Source organism: Cupressus sempervirens, chromosome 7, assembly GCF_028749045.1.
Source record: "Cupressus sempervirens isolate cs-2001-9-10 chromosome 7, ASM2874904v1, whole genome shotgun sequence".
Classification (NCBI taxonomy): domain Eukaryota; kingdom Viridiplantae; phylum Streptophyta; class Pinopsida; order Cupressales; family Cupressaceae; genus Cupressus; species Cupressus sempervirens.
In genome coordinates this window covers 269,036,286-269,060,639 of record NC_143124.1, presented here as the reverse complement: position 1 = coordinate 269,060,639, position 24,354 = coordinate 269,036,286, and the positions used below count along the sequence as shown (strand labels likewise).

The 24,354-nt window shown below is 32.8% G+C and overlaps 2 pseudogenes; both read right to left on the bottom strand.

The window, feature by feature from the left end:
• Window positions 1-8,997, bottom strand: part of LOC149546470 (polyadenylate-binding protein 2-like) — a 52,927-nt pseudogene extending 43,930 nt beyond the window's left edge.
• A 370-nt stretch (window positions 8,998-9,367) lies between these two features.
• LOC149546469 (F-box/LRR-repeat protein 10-like) overlaps window positions 9,368-24,354 on the bottom strand; it is a 56,305-nt pseudogene continuing 41,318 nt past the window's right edge.

Genomic DNA, 24,354 nt, shown 5'->3' with positions numbered 1-24,354 from the left:
ACCTTTTTATTCATACCTTAAAAATTGTCAAGTCTTCTCATTTACAAGTTACAATTATCAATAATCATTACCTCAGTTGGCTATAATCATTAAATGAAATAATTAAACCTTATTTCTCAAAACAATGAAATCCTTCATTGGTCAACCGTGCTCGGTAAACACTACTCCAGAAATGATTTCTAGTGTTAACCAACTGAAGCTTGATTAACACTGTGAACTCTAAAAAATCTTTTGTAGACCAAGTGAACTTGGTAAAAACTAACTTCCCTTTGCTAATGTTGTGAGCTTGATTACCACTGACTTCTAGCACAAAATCCTTCAATGCCTAAGTGGGCTCAGTAAGAAACTATTTCCACAGAGTAATTTCTAGGAATGCTTGGTAGACTCTAGAATTTTCTTTGCTAACCAACTAAGCTCATAAGACTCTATCTGCCAACTAATATGACATTTGTGTAACATCAAAGACAACACACAATTGAACAATTGTATCCAACACATTTATCATTGGCTGCACCTAAAGCTATTTTTCTATTTGACCTAGATGCTGGTTCCTCTTTCACTCTTTCTCTTAGGAACTAACTCCCTTCTTTTCCATTATTCCTCACATTTGACCAATAGCTACTAGTAATAATAGCTCTAATATGCTATACACTTTAGACTCTAATTGATCAACAAACAAGATACTCATCATAATAGTAGCTCCAACAAAAGGTTAACTTCCCATTGTTAGAAAGAGCTATAGTGTCAGTGCCCTACTCTCGTAATAGGGATTCATGGGATATCATTACAATAAACATATAAATATTTTCTTAGGACCCCTTTGTGTGTCATGGAATACTCTTTTTGTACACTATCTTTATTGTCATTCAAGTTTGTAAGGAAGTTTGTCTGAATTGGAGAGGGGAATGACCTAAAACTATTGATGACTATGTGGATCTCACTAATGAACCCAAGTGTACATCTTAAACATTTAAGAAGTATAACAAGATCCTAGTAGGCAATGACTGGTTGTGTATAATGGCAGTGAGAGGGACACTATGTTTGTTGAAGCTGGAAATCCAATAATAAACTACATACTTACTTATTAATCGTCAATCTATATTAAATATGTAGAAGCACTAAATATTTATGAAGCCTTCTAGAAAAAACTCCCATACACTAGTGCAAAAACAACAATATGTGACTAAAAAAACCACTAAAATTTGTATATATGTGACTAAAATTATTCACATGACTAATAGTAGTTAATATATAGTCATTTATAATGCTACTAAATTTGCTACTAAATGACTTTAGTCACTTATTTGATCACTAATTTTGATCATCCATTTTGTCACATATTTAGTGGTATATTGAGAAGTATATTTAATGACATATTTAGTCATATATTTTACAGTTGATGTAGTCCTATATTTAGAGGTATATTTAGTCGAATATTTAATCATGTATTTAGTATATTTACTTACATATTTGGTTGTGTATTTAGTAGAATATTTAATAGTATATATGGTCACATATTTAGTAGCATGTTCAAAAGCATATTTGGTCACATATTTGGCACATATTTGGTAGTGTATTTAGTAGCAATTTAATAGTTTATTTGGTCATATATTTAGTAGTATATTTGACAGCATATTTAGTCACATATTTTCTAGTGTATTTGGTCATAATAGGGCATGATGGAATCAAACCACCATCCTCCTTATTGTAAAGTAGGTGCTCTTCCATTGACCTAGCACCCTTCAAAGAATACATAAAAAAATATTTTTTGTTTTATTTCATTCTCAATATAGCACCCAAAAAGTTTATGGACCTATTTTTTTGAAATGGGCACAACAAGGAAACATCCAATCAAGCTGATAGTTTAAAGGCTCCTTTTATTTCAAAAAAAATTCCATTTTGTCAAACTTAAATCAGCCAGAGGAAAAGGGAACTGGGGTAATGGATTTTAAATTTTAAAATGGTATCCAACTAGTTACTAGCAATGCAGAAGTGCATGTAGTGACTATAAGATTTCTTCAAGCGTGTCATCCAAAAATAGACACTATGTACTAGATATAGTGTCATTTTCTTAATGATACTCTGCACTAGCCATTTATATGACACTCCACTAATAGATGAAAAGTGACTAGTCATAAATAGATGAGCCAGAAAAGGCACACATTTAACTCTTCATAATCCATACCATCTATGTACCTATCAATACAAGAATGTTTTCTTGTGCCTCATTTTTGTAGTGAGCCACCTCTAATAATTTCTAAAAACTTAGACGTTAACACTAATAATACAATGAGAATATTTACGCTATAGTATATAATGCAATTGAATAATATTCTCAGTGCACAAAAATAACAATTTCTAAAAACTTAAATTTAACACTAAAATACAGTAAGACTATTTATACAACACTAAATAATGCAAAATAGTGATGTTCTCAGTACACTAGCTTCTTCAAGATTAGCTGATATCATACACAAAACAAAGTACTTGGATCTATAAAGTCTACAACAACAATTATTCTAGAGTTGGACAAGGATAAAAATCTCAAACTATGTCATTTAATCCCAAAAGCAAAGTTCTTGTGAAACATTATCCAAAAAATTTAGTCCATAAGTGTTTACTAAAACATATGCAAATATATGCCCAAAAAAAAATCACATAATAATAGAAATCACCAATCTAGCTAGGCAATGATCTAGTAGTGTAGCAGATTAATTTCTATTTTGATAATGGGCTCAAGATGTATCTACCTTGCTTCGAAAGATGGTGAATCTATAATAGTGGAGGCTACATGAGTAATGGTTGGATGGTAGTGAGTTCTAACAAAGTTTGGTTTCTCAAGTAAAGCTTCTATGTCTTGAGAGTATTACAAGTTGTCCATGTTAGATTCCCAACATGATTAGAAAACATGGTAGAATGAGTTATTAATAGTTTATCAAGTCTAGGAAACAGAAATGTACCAATTACATGTTGTTGCTATTGTTGTTGAATTTTTTGTGCACCACCCCTCCTTCCACCCATTATTTTTCCTTATTGGATCTGCCTTTGTAATTGAAGTACTTGCATTAAATTTTGCATCTATGCCATTCTAGGGTGAATTCTAGGTAGTAACTATTGTTGATAACCAAAACCTATAGGGTAAAAGGAATTACAAGAATGAGGGAATTTCTAGCCAAAGTAACTCCATGTGAAAAAAAATTAAAGTACTACCCTTCTTGTTTACTAACATATGGGGGAATCATGCCATGAGGACCTTGAGCATAGAACTATTGCTATGGGGTGAGCCTTGGAGAACTAGGATGATATGGTGATAAACTAGTTGGTATTGCAAGAGTAACTCCAATGGAGATCTCATCTGAAAAAATTGAGCCTAGAATGACAAAAAATCAAGCATTTATATTGTTTGCATGCACTTGAATCTTTTGTGCATCTAGAAAATCAATATGGGCATATTGAATTTTCTACATCCACAATAACTCTACATACCTACAATCTTACCCTTTACTCTAATTTTCTTTGAGCCAATGCAACATAAAAAGGTTTTCTTCTAGCCATCTTTCCATTCATCTCAACAATGTACAATTTATGACAAATACATCACATTCAAAACCATGCCATGCTCTAGTGGATATCAAATAGGGAAATCTTGTTAGATACTATGAATTCAAATAAAACATCTAACATGATAATAAATAACATCTTACAACATGCATCGTTTCTTTAGCAGAAGAAAAAGACACAAACCTGGATCCCCTCCTCCGACCTTGGGGGTCCCTCATAACCTGAAAATAGTGGCATGATGTTAAGAAATTTAATACACAAATAAGTAGAATATTTTTCCATGATAAGCTATAGGAGTTGAGTTTAAGCACAATGTAATCCATAAGAAATAATAAAATGAGTAGAACCTTAACAACATCATAGTCATGAGAAGACATACCTTGCAAGATGTTATGGTGGAAACTTTTAAAAATAGCTCTTTTAGCTTTTCATCATCAATGGAGTCATCCAAATTTTTTAGATACAAATTAGCACCCTAAAAAATAATTATTTTTTCATTCCTCTCATGTTCCAACTTGGTTTTCAATTATTCCTCCCTTTCAGCCTTTTCTTATGCCCTTCCAACATACCATTCCGTATCATCATTAAAAAAATTTCCATTGAAACTATAAAAAACATGAGGTATATCATCTACATTTTCAAAATTAACAAATCCAAACCCTTTGGATTTTCTATCCACATCCCTCATAACAACTGCTCTAGTGATTGGGAAAATTTTAATAAAAACATTTTGCAAGTCTTCATATGTAGTTCTATCAGACAATTTTTTCACAAAAAATATTGCTAAACTTGGAAGTACCCATTGATCAATCTCTTTCTTACTATCTCAAAAAAAGGCCAACATAGACCTACTTGTTGTTAAGCAACAAGGAATTAAATTTCTCAATGGCACTTTATGCTACCTCTTCTTGCTCATACTGGACAAAACCATAACCTTTAGAATGACCATTATTATTTGTAGCCACCTTACAAGAAGAAATGGTCCCAAAAGTAGAGAATGTATTATAAAATCCTCTATTATCTATACTTTTGTCAAGATTCTACAAACAAATAACTTTAAGATTAAAAAACAACTATTCAACTATTATGTAATAGCAATAAAAATAAATAGAAATTTGCAGTCTAGGTTAAAATTTTGATGTAACATATTTAGCTTGATGAAGATGTTTAAAGAGCTACTCTTCTGAATGCTTGGATCATGATGGGAAAATATTATTCTCATTGGCTTACCATTAACACACTAGTATAATTTAGATTCTCCAGAGCATAGGTAGCTACAAATGCAAAAAACACTTGATTTTATTCAACATATCATAAATTAATAATTGAACTACAAATATCAATCCATTTAAGTGTTCTCAAGGAAAGGAACTTGGTTACCAATTTTTGGAAATCAATAACATGCAAAAACAAGTGATTAAACATACTATGAAAAATGTGTTGTCAATTACAATAATAAACATTTAGTAATAAATACATAAATAAGATTTGGTTAAGGATTTATAAAATAGTCTTTGGGCACTTCATAGCAAAAATGCCAATTTAAACCTTAAGAGACATGTGATATATTCAAATCAGGTAAATTACTACATTCATTTCTATGATGCAAAACACCTTGATGGAGGAAATCAAGATGCAACTCTTGGGAAATTTAATACATGAGATACCTTTGGGCTTGGTATTATGCCTCAAAGTAACTCCTGAAAGGTACCAAATCCTTTAGATATTTTATGACTGTTGAATACAAACTCAGAGTTTCAACGATGGGCACATGCCAACAAAACCCTTTGTTGGAGTTTCAAGCAATTTGCCTTTCAAAATGATGGAAAGGTTTTTAAAAAGTAGTAAAAATTCCCTTGGTTAAAGCATGCACAAAGTGATTGACTATTCTAACTATCCAAATCATATTTAGTCATCAAACTATGTTTTTTGTCCACAAACAAGTAGATCTTTAACCAAATATGAAGGGCCCTAAATATCATATTTTTTAAAGGGGAAATCTGAAGCTGCACAATGTTATAATTATATACATAAACTATCCAATAGAATGTAGGGTCATGACAGCTAGAAAAAGCAAGTGACCAACACTTTGTTTATGATTAAAGTTTGGGTGTAACTAGCATATGAAGTAAGGTGGGTTTGAGAGTTGATAAATTAATAGATGAGCCTTTGGAAGGTCTTGTGTGAGGATAAAGTCAATTCACTAGTACAAAAACAAAATTATATGACTAAATAAACTACTAATAATTGTAGATATATGACCAATTTTGATCATGTGACCATTGGTAGTTTATTTCTGATCATTAATATGGCAGCCAAATTTATGACTAAAATTTTTAATGATTAATTTGGATGTTGATTTGATCACTGATTTGGTCATTTATTATTATTATTTGGTAGTTTATTTGGTAGATTATGTGGTATATTTGGTAGTATATTTGGTATTTGATTTGGTAATTGATTTAATAGTTTATTTAGTAGTATATTTGGTACTTTATTTGGTGGTATATTTGATTTTTTTGGTAGTTGATTTGGTAATTTATTTAGTAGTATATTTGGGTATATTTGGTAGTATATTTGGTAGTTTATTTAATCACTAGTTTAATCATATTAGGGTATGATGGAATCGAACCATCATCCTCCTTGTAAAGTAGGTGCTCTTCCATTGAGCTAGTACCCTTTAAAGAATAATGGAAAAGATTGTCAAAGTTGCAATAACTATCCTTTTGTTAATAAATACTATACATATATAAACAAGAGACATTCCTAGAACCAAACTCTTGAATTTGGTTCTTATAGAAAAATTTAAAATAGCTCAAAAATATAAATGCACATGCTTGAAACTATATTAGTCATATATTAGTTCTATTGATAAGATAAGTTTATTACTCAACTATTAACAAATATCATTTTTATGAGATCTCAACCTCATAGCTATTATGAAATCATTGATGTTTTTTGTTTGTAACCTCTCTATTGTGGCCCTCTCTATGTAACTTCTAAGAAAAAAGATTGAAATGAATAGTTGCAATGTGATCAGACCTTAGCAATGAAGGAGTACCAATACAGAAGCAAAATAGATAAATATGCAATAAATTAGTATTTGATAGAAATAAGATCTTTCAAGACTATGATAGCACATAATTGTATATGGTAACTTTGCTTACATAGCTTCTATACCATCCCAAGTCATTTTTTCCAAATCCAAAATATTCAAATCATTCAAAAGGCTCCTCTTCAAGTCCTCCCCTCCAAACATGAATAAATTGGACCCAACAAGAGTCACAGTTTAACCTCCATGTGCAATCTGACAGTAAACATGGATAATTATCACTAGAATTGCAAAATTATTCTCTATTATATAAAGAAAAAATACTTGCAATAGAATTAAAACTAATAAAAAGAAAATCATGTGATGGAATAGATACTTCTAAACATGTCTTTCAAAAGTAAATAAGCATAGAAGATTTATTTTAAGAACTTAAGAAAAACAACAATAAATGCAAAATCAAATTGAATCAAAGTAGACATTGACAAGAAAAAGTATCGAAGCCTTTCCATATGACTTTAATAGAGACCATGTAGAGGTCTCTGTGTCAAAGCATTCAACTACACTTATAAAATAGCCATTTAAAAAAATGTGAATATGCATATTATTTAAAATATAGACAGTAAAACAAACAACTGATATACATGAAATCATTGCAAGGCAAGAAGACAATGAAATAAAAATCTGCTATCCAACCATCATGGTCCTTTAATCAGAATATAGCTTCAGAGAAGGAACATTCCACCTATTACTGTATAAGATGGATCTTTGGTATGTCCAGCTACAACTAGAAGATTATTTCCCCATTAGACCTTTAAAAAAAAAAAAGATAAAATTTAGTTAGGACCTCAAAACCAAGTTTTGTAATAAAATCAAAGCTAATACAGTCGTATGTGCACAACTATTTTAGATGTTGCAAAGATATTTATATGGAAATGAGGATGACCTAAGGCATGACACTTGGATAAAACAATTTGATGACATTCAGCAATGTAACAACTTTTTATTATTTTTGTTATCATACTACACACACATTCAAAATGCATTTGACTTTAAGTAAAGAAAACCTGATAAACATGAATATCAAAATTACCATTATTTTGTAGGTTGTTGAATAAAAATAGTATCCTCAGAAAAATTATGAGGAGAGGGTTGCTATCATATGCAAATAAATGTCCTGAACTCCTAAAATTTATATCAAGCTCCTAGCCCTATATCTAGGCATCTGCCACATCAGCTCTACATTCAAGAGTTCAAAGATTATCTGAACCTCTACAACTTCTACACTCATACATCTTGTTTTCTATCATATGAAGCTTTGAAGAATCTTACTTGGCTTCACTGATATGTTGCTTCATTTCACTTGCTATTTCTAAATAAGAAATTATATTTGTAAAAGGATTACTTTTGTAGAAACTATTCCATGCACATATCTAGTAGGGTCTGTTGATGAGGATATAACAGCAATAACAAAAATGGTGAATTAAAAGGTTATAAACAACTTTCAAAGCAATAATCAAAGTTGTAAATACAATATATTATATAAAAGATAACAACATGATATGTAGTTACAAAGAGAGAAATATAACCAACCCATTTTCTATAGGAGCCATGGATAGAAATCAATAGAAAGACTCTAAAAGAAAGCAAGAAAACTATATATGATAAAAAAATGCCTAATCTATCTTAACGCTGAAAATAATCTAACTTGGTGACTTACTCAATAAGGAGGGTGATTCCAAACTATGTTTTAACTATATTTTCAAAACCATGTTACACTTAGAATTTAAAGAGTTGTATTTCAATGGAGACCATAATAGAAAACATTTCCCAAATAATACTAAACAAAAGTAGAGGATGGTTGATTTATTGATACATTCATCCAAAACTTATAAAATGGTAAGGGCAGGTGAATCTTAAGTCAAAACCGTCCAACAATTGAAACCAATCTAAATAAGGACTACAAGAAAACAAAACCCCTAAGATTTTTCATTACATGCATACCTCATAGTCCTCATAAATTTGTTTGAAATTAGTCTTAGCATTTGTCATTTTATCTGGATTGTTATAAAGGTGACATTTCTTCAGTTGCTCCTCTGATGCATTTCTTTTCACAATATTAATTACAGTGTTAATCAACTAAGGAAAAACATAATGCCAATATGAATTATGAAATACTTAGAGAGAAAATCCAATAAAAATAGAAAGGATAAAGGTGAGATCAAGTCCAAATTTTTCTAAATGGACATTTGTAAATGTCTTCAAGAGGAAGAGTTCATGGCTATTTCAAATTGATAACTAGACTTAAGATTTTTTCTTAACCTTTTTAGTTAACATTTGCCTGTCCAACAACTTTCTTGCTGCATTGGCACTCTCAGGTGTTCCATAGCTCACTCAACAACCTTCATTTTCAAACTGATCTATGAAAAGTGATTTTACCATTCCACCTAAGGCTCCACTAGTCTCTATGGCAACGACTAACTAAGGAGGTAGAAAAAATGCCAAGTCATATACATTGCAGAAATCCCCTCAAATAAACTTGTAATTAATACATCTACTTTCAAAAATTGATGAGGGATTACTTCAACTTAGAATAAGTCCAAGTACTGCTCTATGATGAAGCCTAACTCTAGTTGGTGGAGTTAAGTTTGGCACTACTGCATCTTGGACCTTGATTGGTGTAGTTAGTTTCTTCCCACTCAAGGTTGAGTCTGCACCACCATCTCTATCAGGAGATTGATCTACTATTCCATTACTCTACCAAGCCTTAGTAGCAGCTAGTGCTACACTTATAGCTTCAGCCTCAATAGCCAAAGCCTCCACTAGAGACTCTACACCTTTTCCTAACCTCCTGTAAAGTGGAAAATTAGTCATTGAATGCCTAAGAAAGAATATAGTCATGAAAGAAAAAGATTTGTTTGAAAGATGCAATTAGAAAAACATATCTACAACCTCTTGGGATGTTAAGAGTGTATACATAATTTTTTTCTTTAATAAATAATTGCATAGACATGTTTACCTCTGTCCTAGAATTATTGCATTTTATGTACTGATATCCCTAAACATGTCCCCATTAATTGGAGGTGAAATAGGGCTTCCCATCACAACAACACCATTAGAGACAGATTTCATAGGTAGGTGCCTTGCTCATCCATCACCATAATAATAATTCCATACATTTGCTCCTTGTTGCACATTACAAATTATTGTAGCAGCAACTGTTACTACATGGGATATAGCTGATGTTGTCTCAACTACTAGCAAGTCATCAAACAATACACCTATACAAAATAATGGTGCAAACATAATAAATTAGGACATTTGACAAATAAAAATCATGTCTATTTAAATAACAAAAGTCTATCACATAAAAAAATGATCAAATGATAGTGGCTCTTAAGGTTAAAATAACACCAAGGTCAAGGACACCGAATAACCTAAATAAGATAACCTATACAATAGATAATAAATTAATGGTGGTTGTGATCTGTAAACTTTGTTTATTCCAAACAAGAAAAATCATTGCCAAACCCAATGAAAATACCACAACCCCATATAATCGTGCACAATTAAAAAAATATGACCCAAAGATGACTATGACCTAAATACGACTAACAATTTATTGACCAATAGCAGTACTAGGCTATAATGAAGGTAGTGAGGCAGAGAGATTGAGTAAGTTTCCTGATGGAAGGAAAGAGATGGGAGTAGGTGTGGATCAGAGAGTAGTGTGGAATCTGGTCCCTCTACTATTTACCCCAGAATAACTTGTTTAAGAAATTGGATATCTGAAGAACAATTTGTATCAGCATGGTGGTCAACATGTACAAATCTAGTACTATTTTTCCCTTTGAATGATGTTGGATGCGTTTGAAAATTAGCCACACTATGGTCCAATCTTATGCCCAAATTCTGCAAAGTTGAACCACCTCCAAAATAAGTACCACGAATAGAAATGAATATAGAAAATAGGCTTTCTAAGCTTGGCCAAGCCACTAACCTTCAAATTTGTTGGAAAAATTTACATTTGACTAAAATTATTTCAAAACACAGCCAATGATGTGTAGACAACTTACAATTTCCTTCAAACTAAATCCCATTGGTTGATCTAGATCAAAATCCCTACTTTCAGTGGCACAATACCCTTTCGTTCTAATTGTCCATAGATTTAACCACTAGTATTTTTTTTGTTTTTTTGTAGGGGCTAGGCTAATACCTTGAAACCCTGATATGCCCTTCAATCTCTATGATTTATAATTCAATTCCTTATTATTGTAATATTTATCACAAATCTAAAGTAGATATTATAGGTCACCATCCAAATATATAATTAATTTTAAAATTTATTATAATAGTTTTTAAACTATATTTCTATTTGAGTTTTTAATACCTTAAAAATTGAAAGTAACTATATGGTATTTTTATCAATATTATGTTAATAATATCTATATTTCAGTTAGAACTTCATAAAAATTACAAATTTCTATTCAAGCACATAAGTTTCTTTAAAAAAATAACTTTTTTTATGGATGTATTTAATAGAAACTGAAAAGTCTATGAAAAAGATAGATGTTTCTATTTATAAAATATGGCTTTATAAATAAATGAAATCATAGATAGATACGATTTTGAATTTTTTAAAAAGGAATTATATACATCAACTTTTGATTCAACTAGTTTATTTAATTAAAAATAATAATAAAATATTTTTATTTACAAATTCCTTCATAAAAAATGTCTCATTTCTTAATTTAGAGTGCCAATATAAAATAAATATTTTAATTTTTAATTTTTCAAAATAAAAAATTGAAATTTTATATTTAAAAATTATATTTAAAAATCATATTATTTATTTGTAATTGGAAAACATATCATTGTAATATAACTTACATTAATTAGCTTTTATAGGTATATCATTGTATACAATGGACATAATAATGTAGATATTAATGTCACATTTATTTACATTCAAAATCAAGAAGGAAATATAATTCTAATTTTATTTAGAAAAAACAAAATAGTCTTGTGAACACAATATTATGGATAGATATTGATGTTTAAGTATATGATATTAAAAATTCAAAAAGAAAATAATGTAAATAATACCATTAAAATGTAATGTGCATACTTTTCCTTATGAATAATTTCAATTAAATACAATTGGAACTAAGTAATACTAGACAATTATGGGATATTGGATTGCTAAATTCTATTTCAATCTATGTATTCATACTAAAATGAAAATTTAGTAAGACTAGAAAACTAGTCATTTTTTAAAGGGTTGACCTAAGAGAAATTTTCTATTAGCTAGATTGTCTATATGTGAAACTTATCTAGAGCCACAAGCCTGTATAGATAAAGGTAAAGGTCTTATACTAAATTCTAGAGCAAAAAACACACCAGATCACTAAAATTCAAAGAGTAAAGAGAACTAAATGTTGTTAAATTTCTCTCATAATTAGTCATCACATAAGTAACCCTTTTTATCATTTGATATTCATAATTAACATCCAATATATTGATTATGTTATATTCATGCTTACAATCTATTTATCAAAATTAATATATTACTTCATTTCTTACATAGATTAATTATCTATATGCTATTTTTTAAGAAAAGTATACATTTTTAGGAATATATCACCTAAAAAAAAATTAAAATGAACCCTAAAAATATAATTTAGATAATATATTTGAGGCAAATATTGTTGTACTATAATGATTTTGAGGTGTTTGAGTGTCAATTGGGGTGATTTTGACTTTGTTTTTAGTTCAATGTCAGTTGAGAGGACATTCAAGGAAGTTAAATGATAATGATGTATTGATAGGGAAAAAACCACCATTGAGTAATAAAGTTATTAAAAAACTAAAGAGTGCATTGAATGTATTAATATGATGAAAAATTCATTGATCATCATTTAGTCCTTTTTTTGGGTGACTACTTATTAGTGACCAACTATTTAGTCACTTATCTTTGTCTAACCTTGTGATTTTATTTTACGACCAAATTAGTCATTTATTTAGTCACTTATACCTATAAATTATAAAACATTAATAGAATTTGATCACTTTTAGTCATACGACTAAAATTTTAGTCTTGTGACTAAATATTTTAGTCACATAGTCATTTATTTGCCAAAATTCTACTAGTGATTGGTTGATAGAACCTTGAGTAGTTTCTAATTAGTAATATCTAGTTAGTATCTTAGAAAAACACTTTTGATCTGAAGTTTTTCCTAATTAGTAATATCTTGATTCAGGCATCGATTTATAAGGATTGAGGCATGGTCAATCATTCTATAGTTATCCCTACTTAGAATTATTTATAAAGCACAACAATTTATGTGAATAGATGAATAAAAGGAATTGGTTAGTAGATACATAAGGAAACAATTAATTTTGAAGAGGCAACATTAAGAGCTATCATGACCATTCTTAAAGATCATCGTCTTCCAAAATTTGTCTCTTTTTATAGATACATAAGGCTATAAAAGGAGAATTTCTTTTAAAGGAAGGTAACAAGGAATATCAAACAAGAATGATCAATGTATCAGAAGCTAGTGTAGTGCCTCTCAGGTTTGTAGTTTGTACCTTGTCTATTTTTTATTCAAGCGATGATACTCTTATTATAAGTACCTTGAGATGACCTAAGGGTCGGATGTTATACTTTGATGTCAATAAGATGCTTTACTACTATTTTGTTCAGTTTATCATATTTTCATGTTGATGCCATTTTGAGATGATAGTAGGTCTTTAATGATATCTGATTATCTAGTATTTGGACATATTTTCTTATTATGTTATGTGACTAATTTTATGCTATGGTTATTTACTTCATTCTTTCCTTTTTGTGCTTTATGCAAACATGAGTGATGTAAATGAATTATTTAGGTATAATTGAATAAATGGTTAAATTAGTTATTTAATGCATTTATTGCTTCAGCTATGTTATTATATGCAATTGCCCTTGATTGTGTGTTTTAGTGTGCAGGATTTGTATCCTTAGCAATGGCAATTGGAGTTAGTGATTCATCTATTCGTATTTTACCAATGTCCTCCCTGTATGGTTGATGTATCCTTATTTAATTTTTTAGATAATTAAACCTTCTAGTGATTATTAAATCTGAACTCATCTACATTATGTGATTAGACCAATGAGCGTGCCTATGCATTTAGAAGTTTATATTGTCATGACATTTGCTAAGGGTTTTTCTATGATTTTGGGTTTTTGGGCTTTAAATCTTATTGAATTTAATTTCTGGCAACTTTTCCTTAGGTGAATTGTTGTTTCAAGGAATAACCTATTTTTGTTTGAGTCAATTTAGAGTCTAGCTAGTCTAACTACCTATTTTCCCTAATTAATTATTCACTCAAAAAGTGAATAAGTATTAAAAAAGGGATTTATTTTTCTCACTTTTCAATTTTGCAATTTGGAAATTGGAGAGCTTTTCTGAAATCCTCTTTTTGAAGGATTTTGATTTTTCTATTTGTTGTGAGAGCAATGAGCATGGGATCTTCACGAGGTCAGTCTCATTAGATTTGGTGTGGGGAGACTTTACCTTGTCTTCACTTTCAGTAGTATTGACAAGTTATTTATTTTATCAGGCTGATTTTAGTTTTGGCCCCTTTTGCTATCAGGGAGGGCTTTCTTTTTTTCTTTTTTCTACTTTGTTTTAGCTTTTGTTCCTTGTAGAAGTTTTTTAGGAGGCTCAAAACTAGTGTTCCCCTCTATTTCTATTTGTTGGTTCTGCCCTGTTGGTCTAGTATGAACAATTTCCCTATTTTTGGGATGGGGGTTTGGGATTTTGCATTGTTGTGCTGGTTATTTTTTCATATAGCATCCAAAACCAAGTTATATTGGATTTTGAAAGGTTTTGTGCCCAAAGACCAAATGGGTTTTAATTTTGAAGTTTTCCAAATTTTGGAGGTTTTACCTCATTTTGCATGCCACCCTATTTTCTCAGGCTTTGTTGGCATGAGTTTGGTCATTGACCTGGATCATCGATTTGGATGTTAGTTGGACCTTTGTCACACTTTTATGTTACATTGGGATGCATGATGCATCCATCCTCCTAAGTCTATTTTCAGTTGAGTGACTTTCTACATTATGTTCTCATCTAGTCCTTATGTTATGATTTTTGTGATGGTGGTGCACCACACATGAGTACGTGTGGGCATAATTATCGGGTGCTTATGAGGCTTAATCTTCCATGGTACTTCCAAAAGTTATGATCATTTGGGTTGGGTTGGGAATTTGCAATCCTATAGGCACTCATCATTGAATGAGCATGGATAGGGTAGGGTAGCATATGGAGTGGGCTTCTATCTCATAGCATAGTGTTCATGGCATGATAGGTTTGGTAGAGGAAGTTTTAAGCAAGTGATAGCTAAATAAAATACTAGGCGGTAGTAAAATTTAAGATAATAAAACAATGCTTAAGTGTGAGAGCCTTCTATTAGGAAGTTGAGTCCACATAAATCTAAGTTTTTCCTTTCAAATGCTAAGCAACTCTCCTTGATGTCAACCCCTACTTAGTAGCCCATTGAGTCTCTAATGAGGACCTATAGTTTATGCATTGTCTATGTTCTTGGTTTCAGTCATCATATTGTCTAGCATGAGTGTAAGCCATAGACATTTTCTTTATGTGTGCTTGTGGTTGGATCATTATCTCCATCAACATGGTAGGAGTGGGCCTATGGGTTCCACATGGTTGGGAGGTGTAGCTACCTATACAACTATTGGGGACTGGTGTACAAAGATGGTCTATTGTCCTAGAGTGACCACTGTTGGATGTTTTCAATTGATACTTTTGGTTCCAGAGTATGCTTTCTTGTGATTTATTCTTTTATGGACACATTTCCTCTTTATGATGATTAGCATATGAGAGATGATGTTATCTATTTTGTAGGATTATCTTGTTCTTTACTTCTATCATGGTAGATTTCCTTATTCTTATGTTGTAGCACATTTTAGTAGTGACATCCTCATCAGATAGTACTAATGATATGATCGGTTGTTTGGGACCTTATGCGTGGGTGATGCCTAGGTCCCATGATAGTCTTATGATGTTATTATGTTTGTGAGGAATTGTGTACTTAGTTTAGTTTTTATGTTGATTGTGATGTTGATTCTATTTATTGTGATGTTGTTTTTAGTACACTTTGATGTTTCCCTCAAAAAATTCCCTTCATTTCTTGATTAGATGGTTAGATGCAATTTCTATCTTTAAGTATTGTGTACAAGTGTTTATGCGTCAAATTATGGATATGGTACTCCTGGTGTGGATGTTCTAAACTCTGTTTTACCCTTTTATTTGTCCTTGGAGAATTTTATGCATTTCCTAGGTGACCATATGTCAGCATGGGGCAATACTTTAAAGTTTCACATGCCCAAAGAATTTATGTTGTGCGATACTAGAAAGTATCACACCTCTTAGGAGGTGAAGTCATGGGATACTAAAAAGTATCGCACCCCATTTGTTTAAGTTTTGCATGACACATGTAAAGTATCACACACCCTTTAGAGAAGTTTCACCCAAACCCTGAAAGTGTCACTCCCATTTTTTTAGAAAGGTCACATGATACTAGAAAGTATCACACAAGATTGATTTAAAGTTCATATGATTTCTATAAAAACCTATCTAGGTAGATAGTGGGCACATTTTGGTTTGACCTAAACTTTTTGGGAAGTGCTTTGGCTACCCTCTTAGGTGCTCTTCAATCCTTTGGCATTGCATTTTGAAGTCAAAATGTTTTGATTTGAATTTAGTTGTGCATCTTCTGTAGTCATTCATTTTAGTTAGTAGTGGTGTTTGGAGATCTTTTGGTGTTAGGATGTTTGGTTTGTCTTCCATTACAATCTTTGTGATCCTTGTATGTTGTATGTTTTGTGCATCCATACTTGTTTAAAAAATAATAATCATCTTTGCTTATGATTATCCTTGTTTCCAAGGATGTCTGAGTAGGGAACTACATCTGGTATCAGAGCCCATGTTACAACATTGGGATCTTTGTGTTATGCTTTCACTATGGTTTTCTTTTCTCTTGTGTATTATCATATTATGGTTGCTATTTTGATATCATGTTAGTTCATGGTTTTGACTCTTATGCTCATGATCTAGTTTTCCTAACATTGTCCTGTACTTCCCATAGTGATGCCTCATGCATGTAGACCCAATGGTTAGGGTGGTACCCATAGCAATAACCATGGAGAAGAACACCAGGAAGAGGGATGTTAGGAAGGAGAGGGAGAACAGGGTAATCATGAACAAAATGGCATGGGGGCATTGATGCTAGTGCTTCAGGAGTTTCTTTCTTGATTGGGCGCTCATGTAGAGGAATGCCAATAGGATCATAATCAGGAAGAGGGATCTCATCATGGGGATTCCCATCATTCAAAGTATAGAGAGGAGAAACATGAGCATGAATGTTCCTGTACTCCACTAGGTGGCCAAGGGTACTGTCGAGGTGGTATAGACAACAACAGTGAATATTCCATTAAGGTAGATATCATGAAGCCTCTTCACCAATCCATACTACCATTGTATGATGGTAAGGGAGGTGGCCTCAAGGAAAAAACTTGGTTATTGGACATGGAGCATTGCTTCAGCGTCTACCCATCTACAACCAATTCAAAGGCACATTGTGCAATTATGCAATTAAGGGACCGTGCATCCCTATGGTGGAATATTGAAGGGTAGGAGCTCTAGATTAGTGTTGTAGATCTCACCTAGGAGATCTTTGAGGAGAGGTTCTAAGAGATATTCTTATCCCCTCAATTAAGAGAGGCCTATGTTGATGAGTTCCATGTAATCTAGCAAGGAGATATGATAGTGGATCAATATAAAATTTGATTCTTTGAGCTTATGCAGTAATTATGCTACAAAAATGACAATGTACTCATGGTTCATCATTTCATTTGAGGCCTTAAGGATGCCCTTATTGGAGAATTCCATATGCATCAGCCTAGGACTCTTTCTCTCCTTGTTTGGAAGGCATGTATTGTAGAGGAAAATTTGGCTAAAGGTTTTAGTAGTAGATCTGGTTCTCAGAACCAAAGTTCTTAGAATTCAAAGTAGGATGCATAGTTTAAACAGTCCATTGGGAAGGGCCTAGCTCAATCATAACCTTCTTAGATTGGTGAACATCATGGTCATCAGTGGAGATATTGGCCCAAGAGTGGATAGTCTTCTGGTACCTAAGGAAAGAATGGATATAACCAAAGTTGAGGACAAAAATTTGATCAAGATTGTCCCCCTCAAAGTGTTCAAGAGAATTCTAGTATGGGTAGTGCACCATATCCTAGTGCTACTTAGGGTGGCCATGGGATAGGTTCTAGCTTTTTAGGGAACTATTATTCTTGTGGTCAGCCTAGCCATAGGTCTTTTGAGTTTTCTATCAAACCATCTACATGACTTGGTAAGGGCACAACGAGATCTGAGCCTATTGTAGGAGATGTTGGAAGGAATCACCAAGTCTTAATAGTGGTTGAAAACCATCAAGAATATCATCAAGGTATAGTATTCAAGGCTACAAGTACATTGCATGGTATTTTATCTTCAGTTTTATTTGACTCTGGTGCTTTTGATTCTTTCATATCACCATCTCTTGTTCAAAAATGTGGGATGGTGGTAGTATGTTAGGTCAATAGGTGGTAGGTTGAGGTAGCCATGGGTTCCAAGGTGGTTTTCCACTTGTTAGTCAGAGGTTGTTTTCTAAATTTAATAAGCTTGACCACCATAGTGGATATATGCATTCTACCTCTTAGATTGTATGATATTGTGTTGGGCATGGATTGGTTAGCTACCCATCAGGAAAATATTGATTCTTTTCATAAGATGGTACAATGTGTTGATGACATATGTGGGCAAGTGGAACTTTTTGGAGTCTCGATACCAGTCTCACTCTGGATGATATTAGCTAATAAACTTAAGTGGAGTGTGCAAAATGGTTGTCAATTGTTTCTTATTTCTATCAGTGATCTAGAGAAAGTTGAGTGCTATATGGTGACACTTGATGATAACCCACTCCTTCATGAGTATGCAAATGTGTTTCATGATGAGATTCTAGGTAAGCTACTATAGCATGACATTGATTTTTAGATTGATCTTGTACTATAAGCAGAGTCGATTTCATGAGCTCCTTATCACATGATTAGTTAGGAGTTGAGTGAGTTTAGATTGTAGTTGGAGGAATTGTTGTCCAAAAGTCATAGTCATCCTAGTGTATCCTCATCGAGTGCACCATTCATATTTGTGAAGAAGGATGGTTATTTGCATTTGTCCATCAACTATCAACAGTTGAGTAAGGTGACAATGAAGAACTGGTATCCTCTTCTAAGAATAAATGAATTTTTCAATCAGATGAAGGGAGCATGAGTGTTCTCAAAGATTGCACTAAAGTCAAGATACCATCAGCTTCATATTCAGGAGGCTAATATTCATTGAACAACTTTTCATATGTGGTATGAGCATTATGAGTTTACGGTTGTACCATTTGGGTTAACCAATGTGCCATCATTGTTTATGAGTTTGATGAGTGTTGTATTTAAAACTTACTTTGATCAGTGCATCATTATATTCTTGGATAACATGTTGATCTATTCAAAGACAATGGAGGAAGATGAAGTCAATTTATGTCATTTATTGCAGTGCTTGAGAGACCATCAATTATATGGAAACTTGAGTAAATATGGGTTCTTCTAGTTAGAGGTGAAGTATTTGGGACACATAATCACTGATGATGGAATTGTAGTGGATCTAGAAAAGTTTTGTGCTATCATAGATTGGCTAGTACCCACTAATGTCTTTGAAGTTCATAGTTTCATGGGATTGGTGGGTTACTATCGTCACTTCATAAAGGATTTCTTAGGAGTAGCTCATCCCATCACTATTCTTCAGTGGAAAGGAAAGAAGTATGTTTGGTCAGAGTAGTGTGAGGCAGTGTTTAATGCTCTTAATGAGTGTTTAACCAGTGTGTCAGTCCTTGTACAGCCTAATCCTATAGGTGATTTCATGGTTTGCATAGATGCTTCATTGGAAGCCATGGGTGCAGTGTTGATGCAAGATGGTCGAGTGATTGCATATGAGTCTAGAAAACTCAAAGACCATGAGCTTAACTACCCACTCATGATTCCAAAATCGTAGCCATGGTGCATGCCTTTTTTCATTGGAGGCATTTTTATTTTGGACATAGGTTCAAGTTGCATAGCAATCATAGCAGCTTGCAATATATCTTTACTTAGCGAAACCTAAATACACGATAGTATTGTTGGATGGAGTTCTTGTATGAGTATGAATTTGGTATTCATTACATTAATGAGGAGGGGACTATCATTTTGGATGCCTTGAGTAGGAGGAGACATAAGGTATTGGTATTGTCATTGGTAGTGGATTTGTGAGGTTATATCTTGGAGGCCTTTCCTAGTGACACTTGGTATCAAGAGGTGAGGGTGGAGATCGATTCTAGGTGTACCCATGAGGGGAGATTTTTTAGGATATTTTCTTGAGTTCAATGGACTATTGTGACACTTGGGGTGTATCTATGTACCCATATTAGGTGATCTTTGTACCTCAATTTTGTTAGAAGCACATTGTGCACTGTATTTTGCACATTTTGGTGTCGAGAAGATACATGTTGATCTTAAATAGCTATACTTTAGGGTAGGAATGGGACATGATGTGGTTAATTTTTTTGCTAGATATCTTGAGTACTACAGAGTGAAGGTAGAGAATCAACATTCGATAAGTCTATTGCAGCAACATACCATTCTAGAGTGGAAATGGGATATGATATCAATTGATTTTATCATATGGTTGCCTATGTCATCACAAAGACATGATTTCATTATGGTGATAGTGGATAATTTTTCCAAGGTAGAACATTTCTCACCAATGAGAGCATCCCACACAACTTCTTCTATAGTGCATGTTTTCTTTGAGGATATTGTTTGTTTGCATGGGATTCCTTGTTGGACTATTTTGGATAGAGATCTATTGATTACCTCTGCATTATGGACATCTATCCAGCATGCTTCAGGAATGCAACTCAATTTTAGTTTGGCTTATCACCTAGAGACCAATGGTTAGATAGAGAGAGTGAATCAAGTTCTAGGAGATATGCTTCACATGTATGTGATGGACATGTAGGTGAAGTGGGAGGACTATTTATACCTTGTAGAGTTTGCATACAATAACAAGTATCATAGTTCTCTTTGCATGTCACCTTTTTAGGATTTGTATGGTAGACCATGTCGTACCCCTTTAAGTTGGGATCATTTAGAGGACTGAGTTCTTTTGGGTCCATAGATGCTTTAGGATATGGAATAGTAGGTTTTTTAGATTAGGGAGTATTTTATTAGTGCTTAGGATTGGCAAAAGAAGTATCCAGATGCCCATAAGTTGGAATGTCATTTTTTCTATCAGTGACAAGGTATTTTTGCAAGTACATCCAAGGAAGAGCCTCTAGGGGATTGGTCTTGTTGGTTATCGACTAGCATTGAAACCTAACCTATAACACATCCATGATGTATTACATGTTTCTATTTTGAGGTAACCCATTTTCTTGATTGGAATGCTTTGCAGGTTGTGGAAAAGAAGCTTATTTTGGAGCCCATTCATATCCTACAACACTAGAGGCTAACTTTGTGAGGTCAATACATTAAGCAGGTAAGGGTCCAATGGGACCTGAGCAATGAGACTTTAGCAACTTGGGAAGATGCTACATGACTAAGGGGATTATACCCCTATCTATTTTATGACTTCCAGGAGTAAGCCTATGCTAGTGGCAAAGGATGTAGTGCCTCTCATGTTTGTAGTCAATACCTTATCTATTTTATATTTAAGAGATACTTTATACTATTATTATATGTACCTTGAGATGACTTGAGGGTCAGATGTTATACTTCAGTGTCAGTACCATAGATGCTTTACTGCTATGTTCTTAAGTTTATCATATTTAAATGTTGATGCCATTTTGAGATGCTAGTAGGTCTATGATGATATCTAATTATCTAGTATTTGTGTTGGAAATCTGATTAAAAAGATCATTGCTGAAGATCAAAGAGGCAGATTGTTGCAAAGAATGAAGTTGGTTGATAAAGAATGTTTTTAATCATTATTTTTTCATCGATGTCAAACTTTCTATTTGTTAGAATGAAAATTTCTTATAAGATCCAAGTACTATCACTTAGTTGATTGATGAAGAGGATTTAATCAACAAGATGTAACAAGATCACCTGAGGGAAAAGTTGAGTTATAGTTTTGTAATGAAGTACAAGGATTAGTTAAGACAATGGTAAAATTATGTATTGATAGTATACTGGAAGATACAAATGTTCACCACACTTAGAAAATTAAGAAGAATAAGTTGTAATAACATTGACTACAAAGCTTAACTAAGTTCATTAGTAAGAGCCAAGCAAGCTAGTCCAAGCTGAGCAAATTTTCAGTTGCAGTCAAGCAAATCCAAAATCTAGTGTATGTTGAGTGAAATTCAAGTGCTGAGTGATAAAGAAGGAGCCAAGCAAACAGAAAAATTAGTGGATGCCAAGTGAATCCATAGTAAGTGTGGAGCATCAATAAAATGTAGTTGATGCTAAGTAACACAATGTGTGCAGAGCACCAGAATTTCAATACTGTTGAGCTGCTACATTATTTTAAAAGTAAAGATTTTCCAAATTTCAGCTAACAAATTTGATACCTAGAATTTTGTGAACCAAATGGGGGATAAGGATGATGAGCTGGTGGCACATCATTTTATGTAAATCATTTTTGAGTGAATTCAAGAGGATTCCTCAAGATGTTTCTAGAAGGAACAAAATATGGTTTAGATTGAATGAACCCCACCTAGTCCATTCAAACCAAAATCAAAGTATGGAAGAATCAAGCAGGAAAAGCAATTCCAGACATCTATTTAAGGAGTCATAGAGAAAGAAGAAAGAGTTGTTGGTGTGTGAAATTGTGAAGTGGAGATTGTTAGTCTTAGAATGGTTTTTGACACTTGAGTGCCAACACACTTAACCATTTTCTACATTGGAGCTGAGCACACTACTTGTGCCTAGACACAACATGAGCCGAGTCATCTTCAGGTGCTGAGTAGCCTTTAAGTGCCAAGTGAAGATCAGATGCCGAGTGAAGATCAAAGTGTCAAATGAATTTAGGTTCCCAGCATGATACAAGTACCAAGTGATATTTGAGTGCCAAGTCATAGACAATGTTGAGAAAAATAGGAATGAAATAGGAGCCGAGTAAGCCAGATTGTTATAAGTGCTCAGCATCAAGAATCAGTAAGTGTCAAGCAACACAAAATGTACATATGAGTCTCTAACTTTACAAATTCAAATGTGAACCATTTTCTTTCCCAACATATGACAAATCTTGAAGGATTAAATTGATAAGATCAAATCTTTTGTATTTCCTATACAATCTACATGCAACCAATAAGAAAAGTGCAAGGAATGAGCGGGAAATAGAGATTCAATATGGATCATAGATCCATACCTAACCCTAAGTCTTCGATTGTCTTTATAAGGAAGACAAAATCTCATTGAAAGTAGGAAGTGAATGGACACAGGTGTGTAAGGGAAACTATTTCAAAGTGAAGAGTATCAGATCTCAGAGGATCAAGATCAGAGAAAGTAGATCAAGTACCTGTATTCAACAATCAAGGATTGTAATCTATCAAGTTTATTATACCTAATAGTCTCTTGAAATTGTATTAGAAAGGAAACCCTATGCTGATAGGTTAGCTTAACAACTATTTTGTAAATCCTTAAATAGGTGATTAAATCCTTTAATAGGGTAACACTTCATGTAAAGTGTTTGAAAATCCTTTAACCAGGTCACTATTGATATAGTGTAAAGCCTTTAACAAGGAAGACCATCAGAAGTGGTTAAACATTATTATTACAGTGATTTTGTGGGTATCATCCCGACCCCAGTTTTAGATTCTTATTTTTGGAGGGTTTCTGGGTTACCAAATCTCAAGTGTTATGTGGTGATGCATATGTGTTTCTCATAATTGTTTGATATGTTTATATGCATGCAATCTACTTTTAGTTAAAACGTTTTAATGGTAAAAGTAAAGTACTTCTGATTCAACCCCCCTCTCAGAAGCATTATTCTTATTTGAATATTCCAACAATTTGTATCAGAGCATAGTTCTCTCAAGGAGAAGCCTAATAGCTTGGAGGAAAAGATCTAAAGATGGAAGTTTTCAAACTTGGAAAGATCATTGAGAAACAGATGATAGATGTGCATCATTCCCTACACAAGGTAGAGGAAGCTAGAGAGGAAATGAAAAAATCCTTGAAAACAAGGAAGGAGATAGCCATAGCTAAAAATGATATTCACTACAAGGAGATTGATACCACCCAAGTGTTCACCAATGGAGAAACTAAAGAGTTTGATGCAGCAATAGCAGAACTGATGGAGAAAAAAAAAATTCAAACAGAAGAGATAAGATCTCTCAAGATGGAACATGAATCACAGGCCACAATGTTATGTGAAATCACTGAACAAAAGAAGAGAGTAGTTGAGGATAGAGTCATGATAGAAGATGACAAAAGGAATCTTGCAAACAGACTAGAAGACAAATGTACTGAATTAACAAGGATCTCAAACATGCAGATGGATACACTTGCCCAAATGATGAACCTGCATCATGAACTCAATATGAAAGATATTGAGATCTCTATTATGAGTATGATGAATGAACAATTGCAAAATGAATTGAACAGAGAAAAA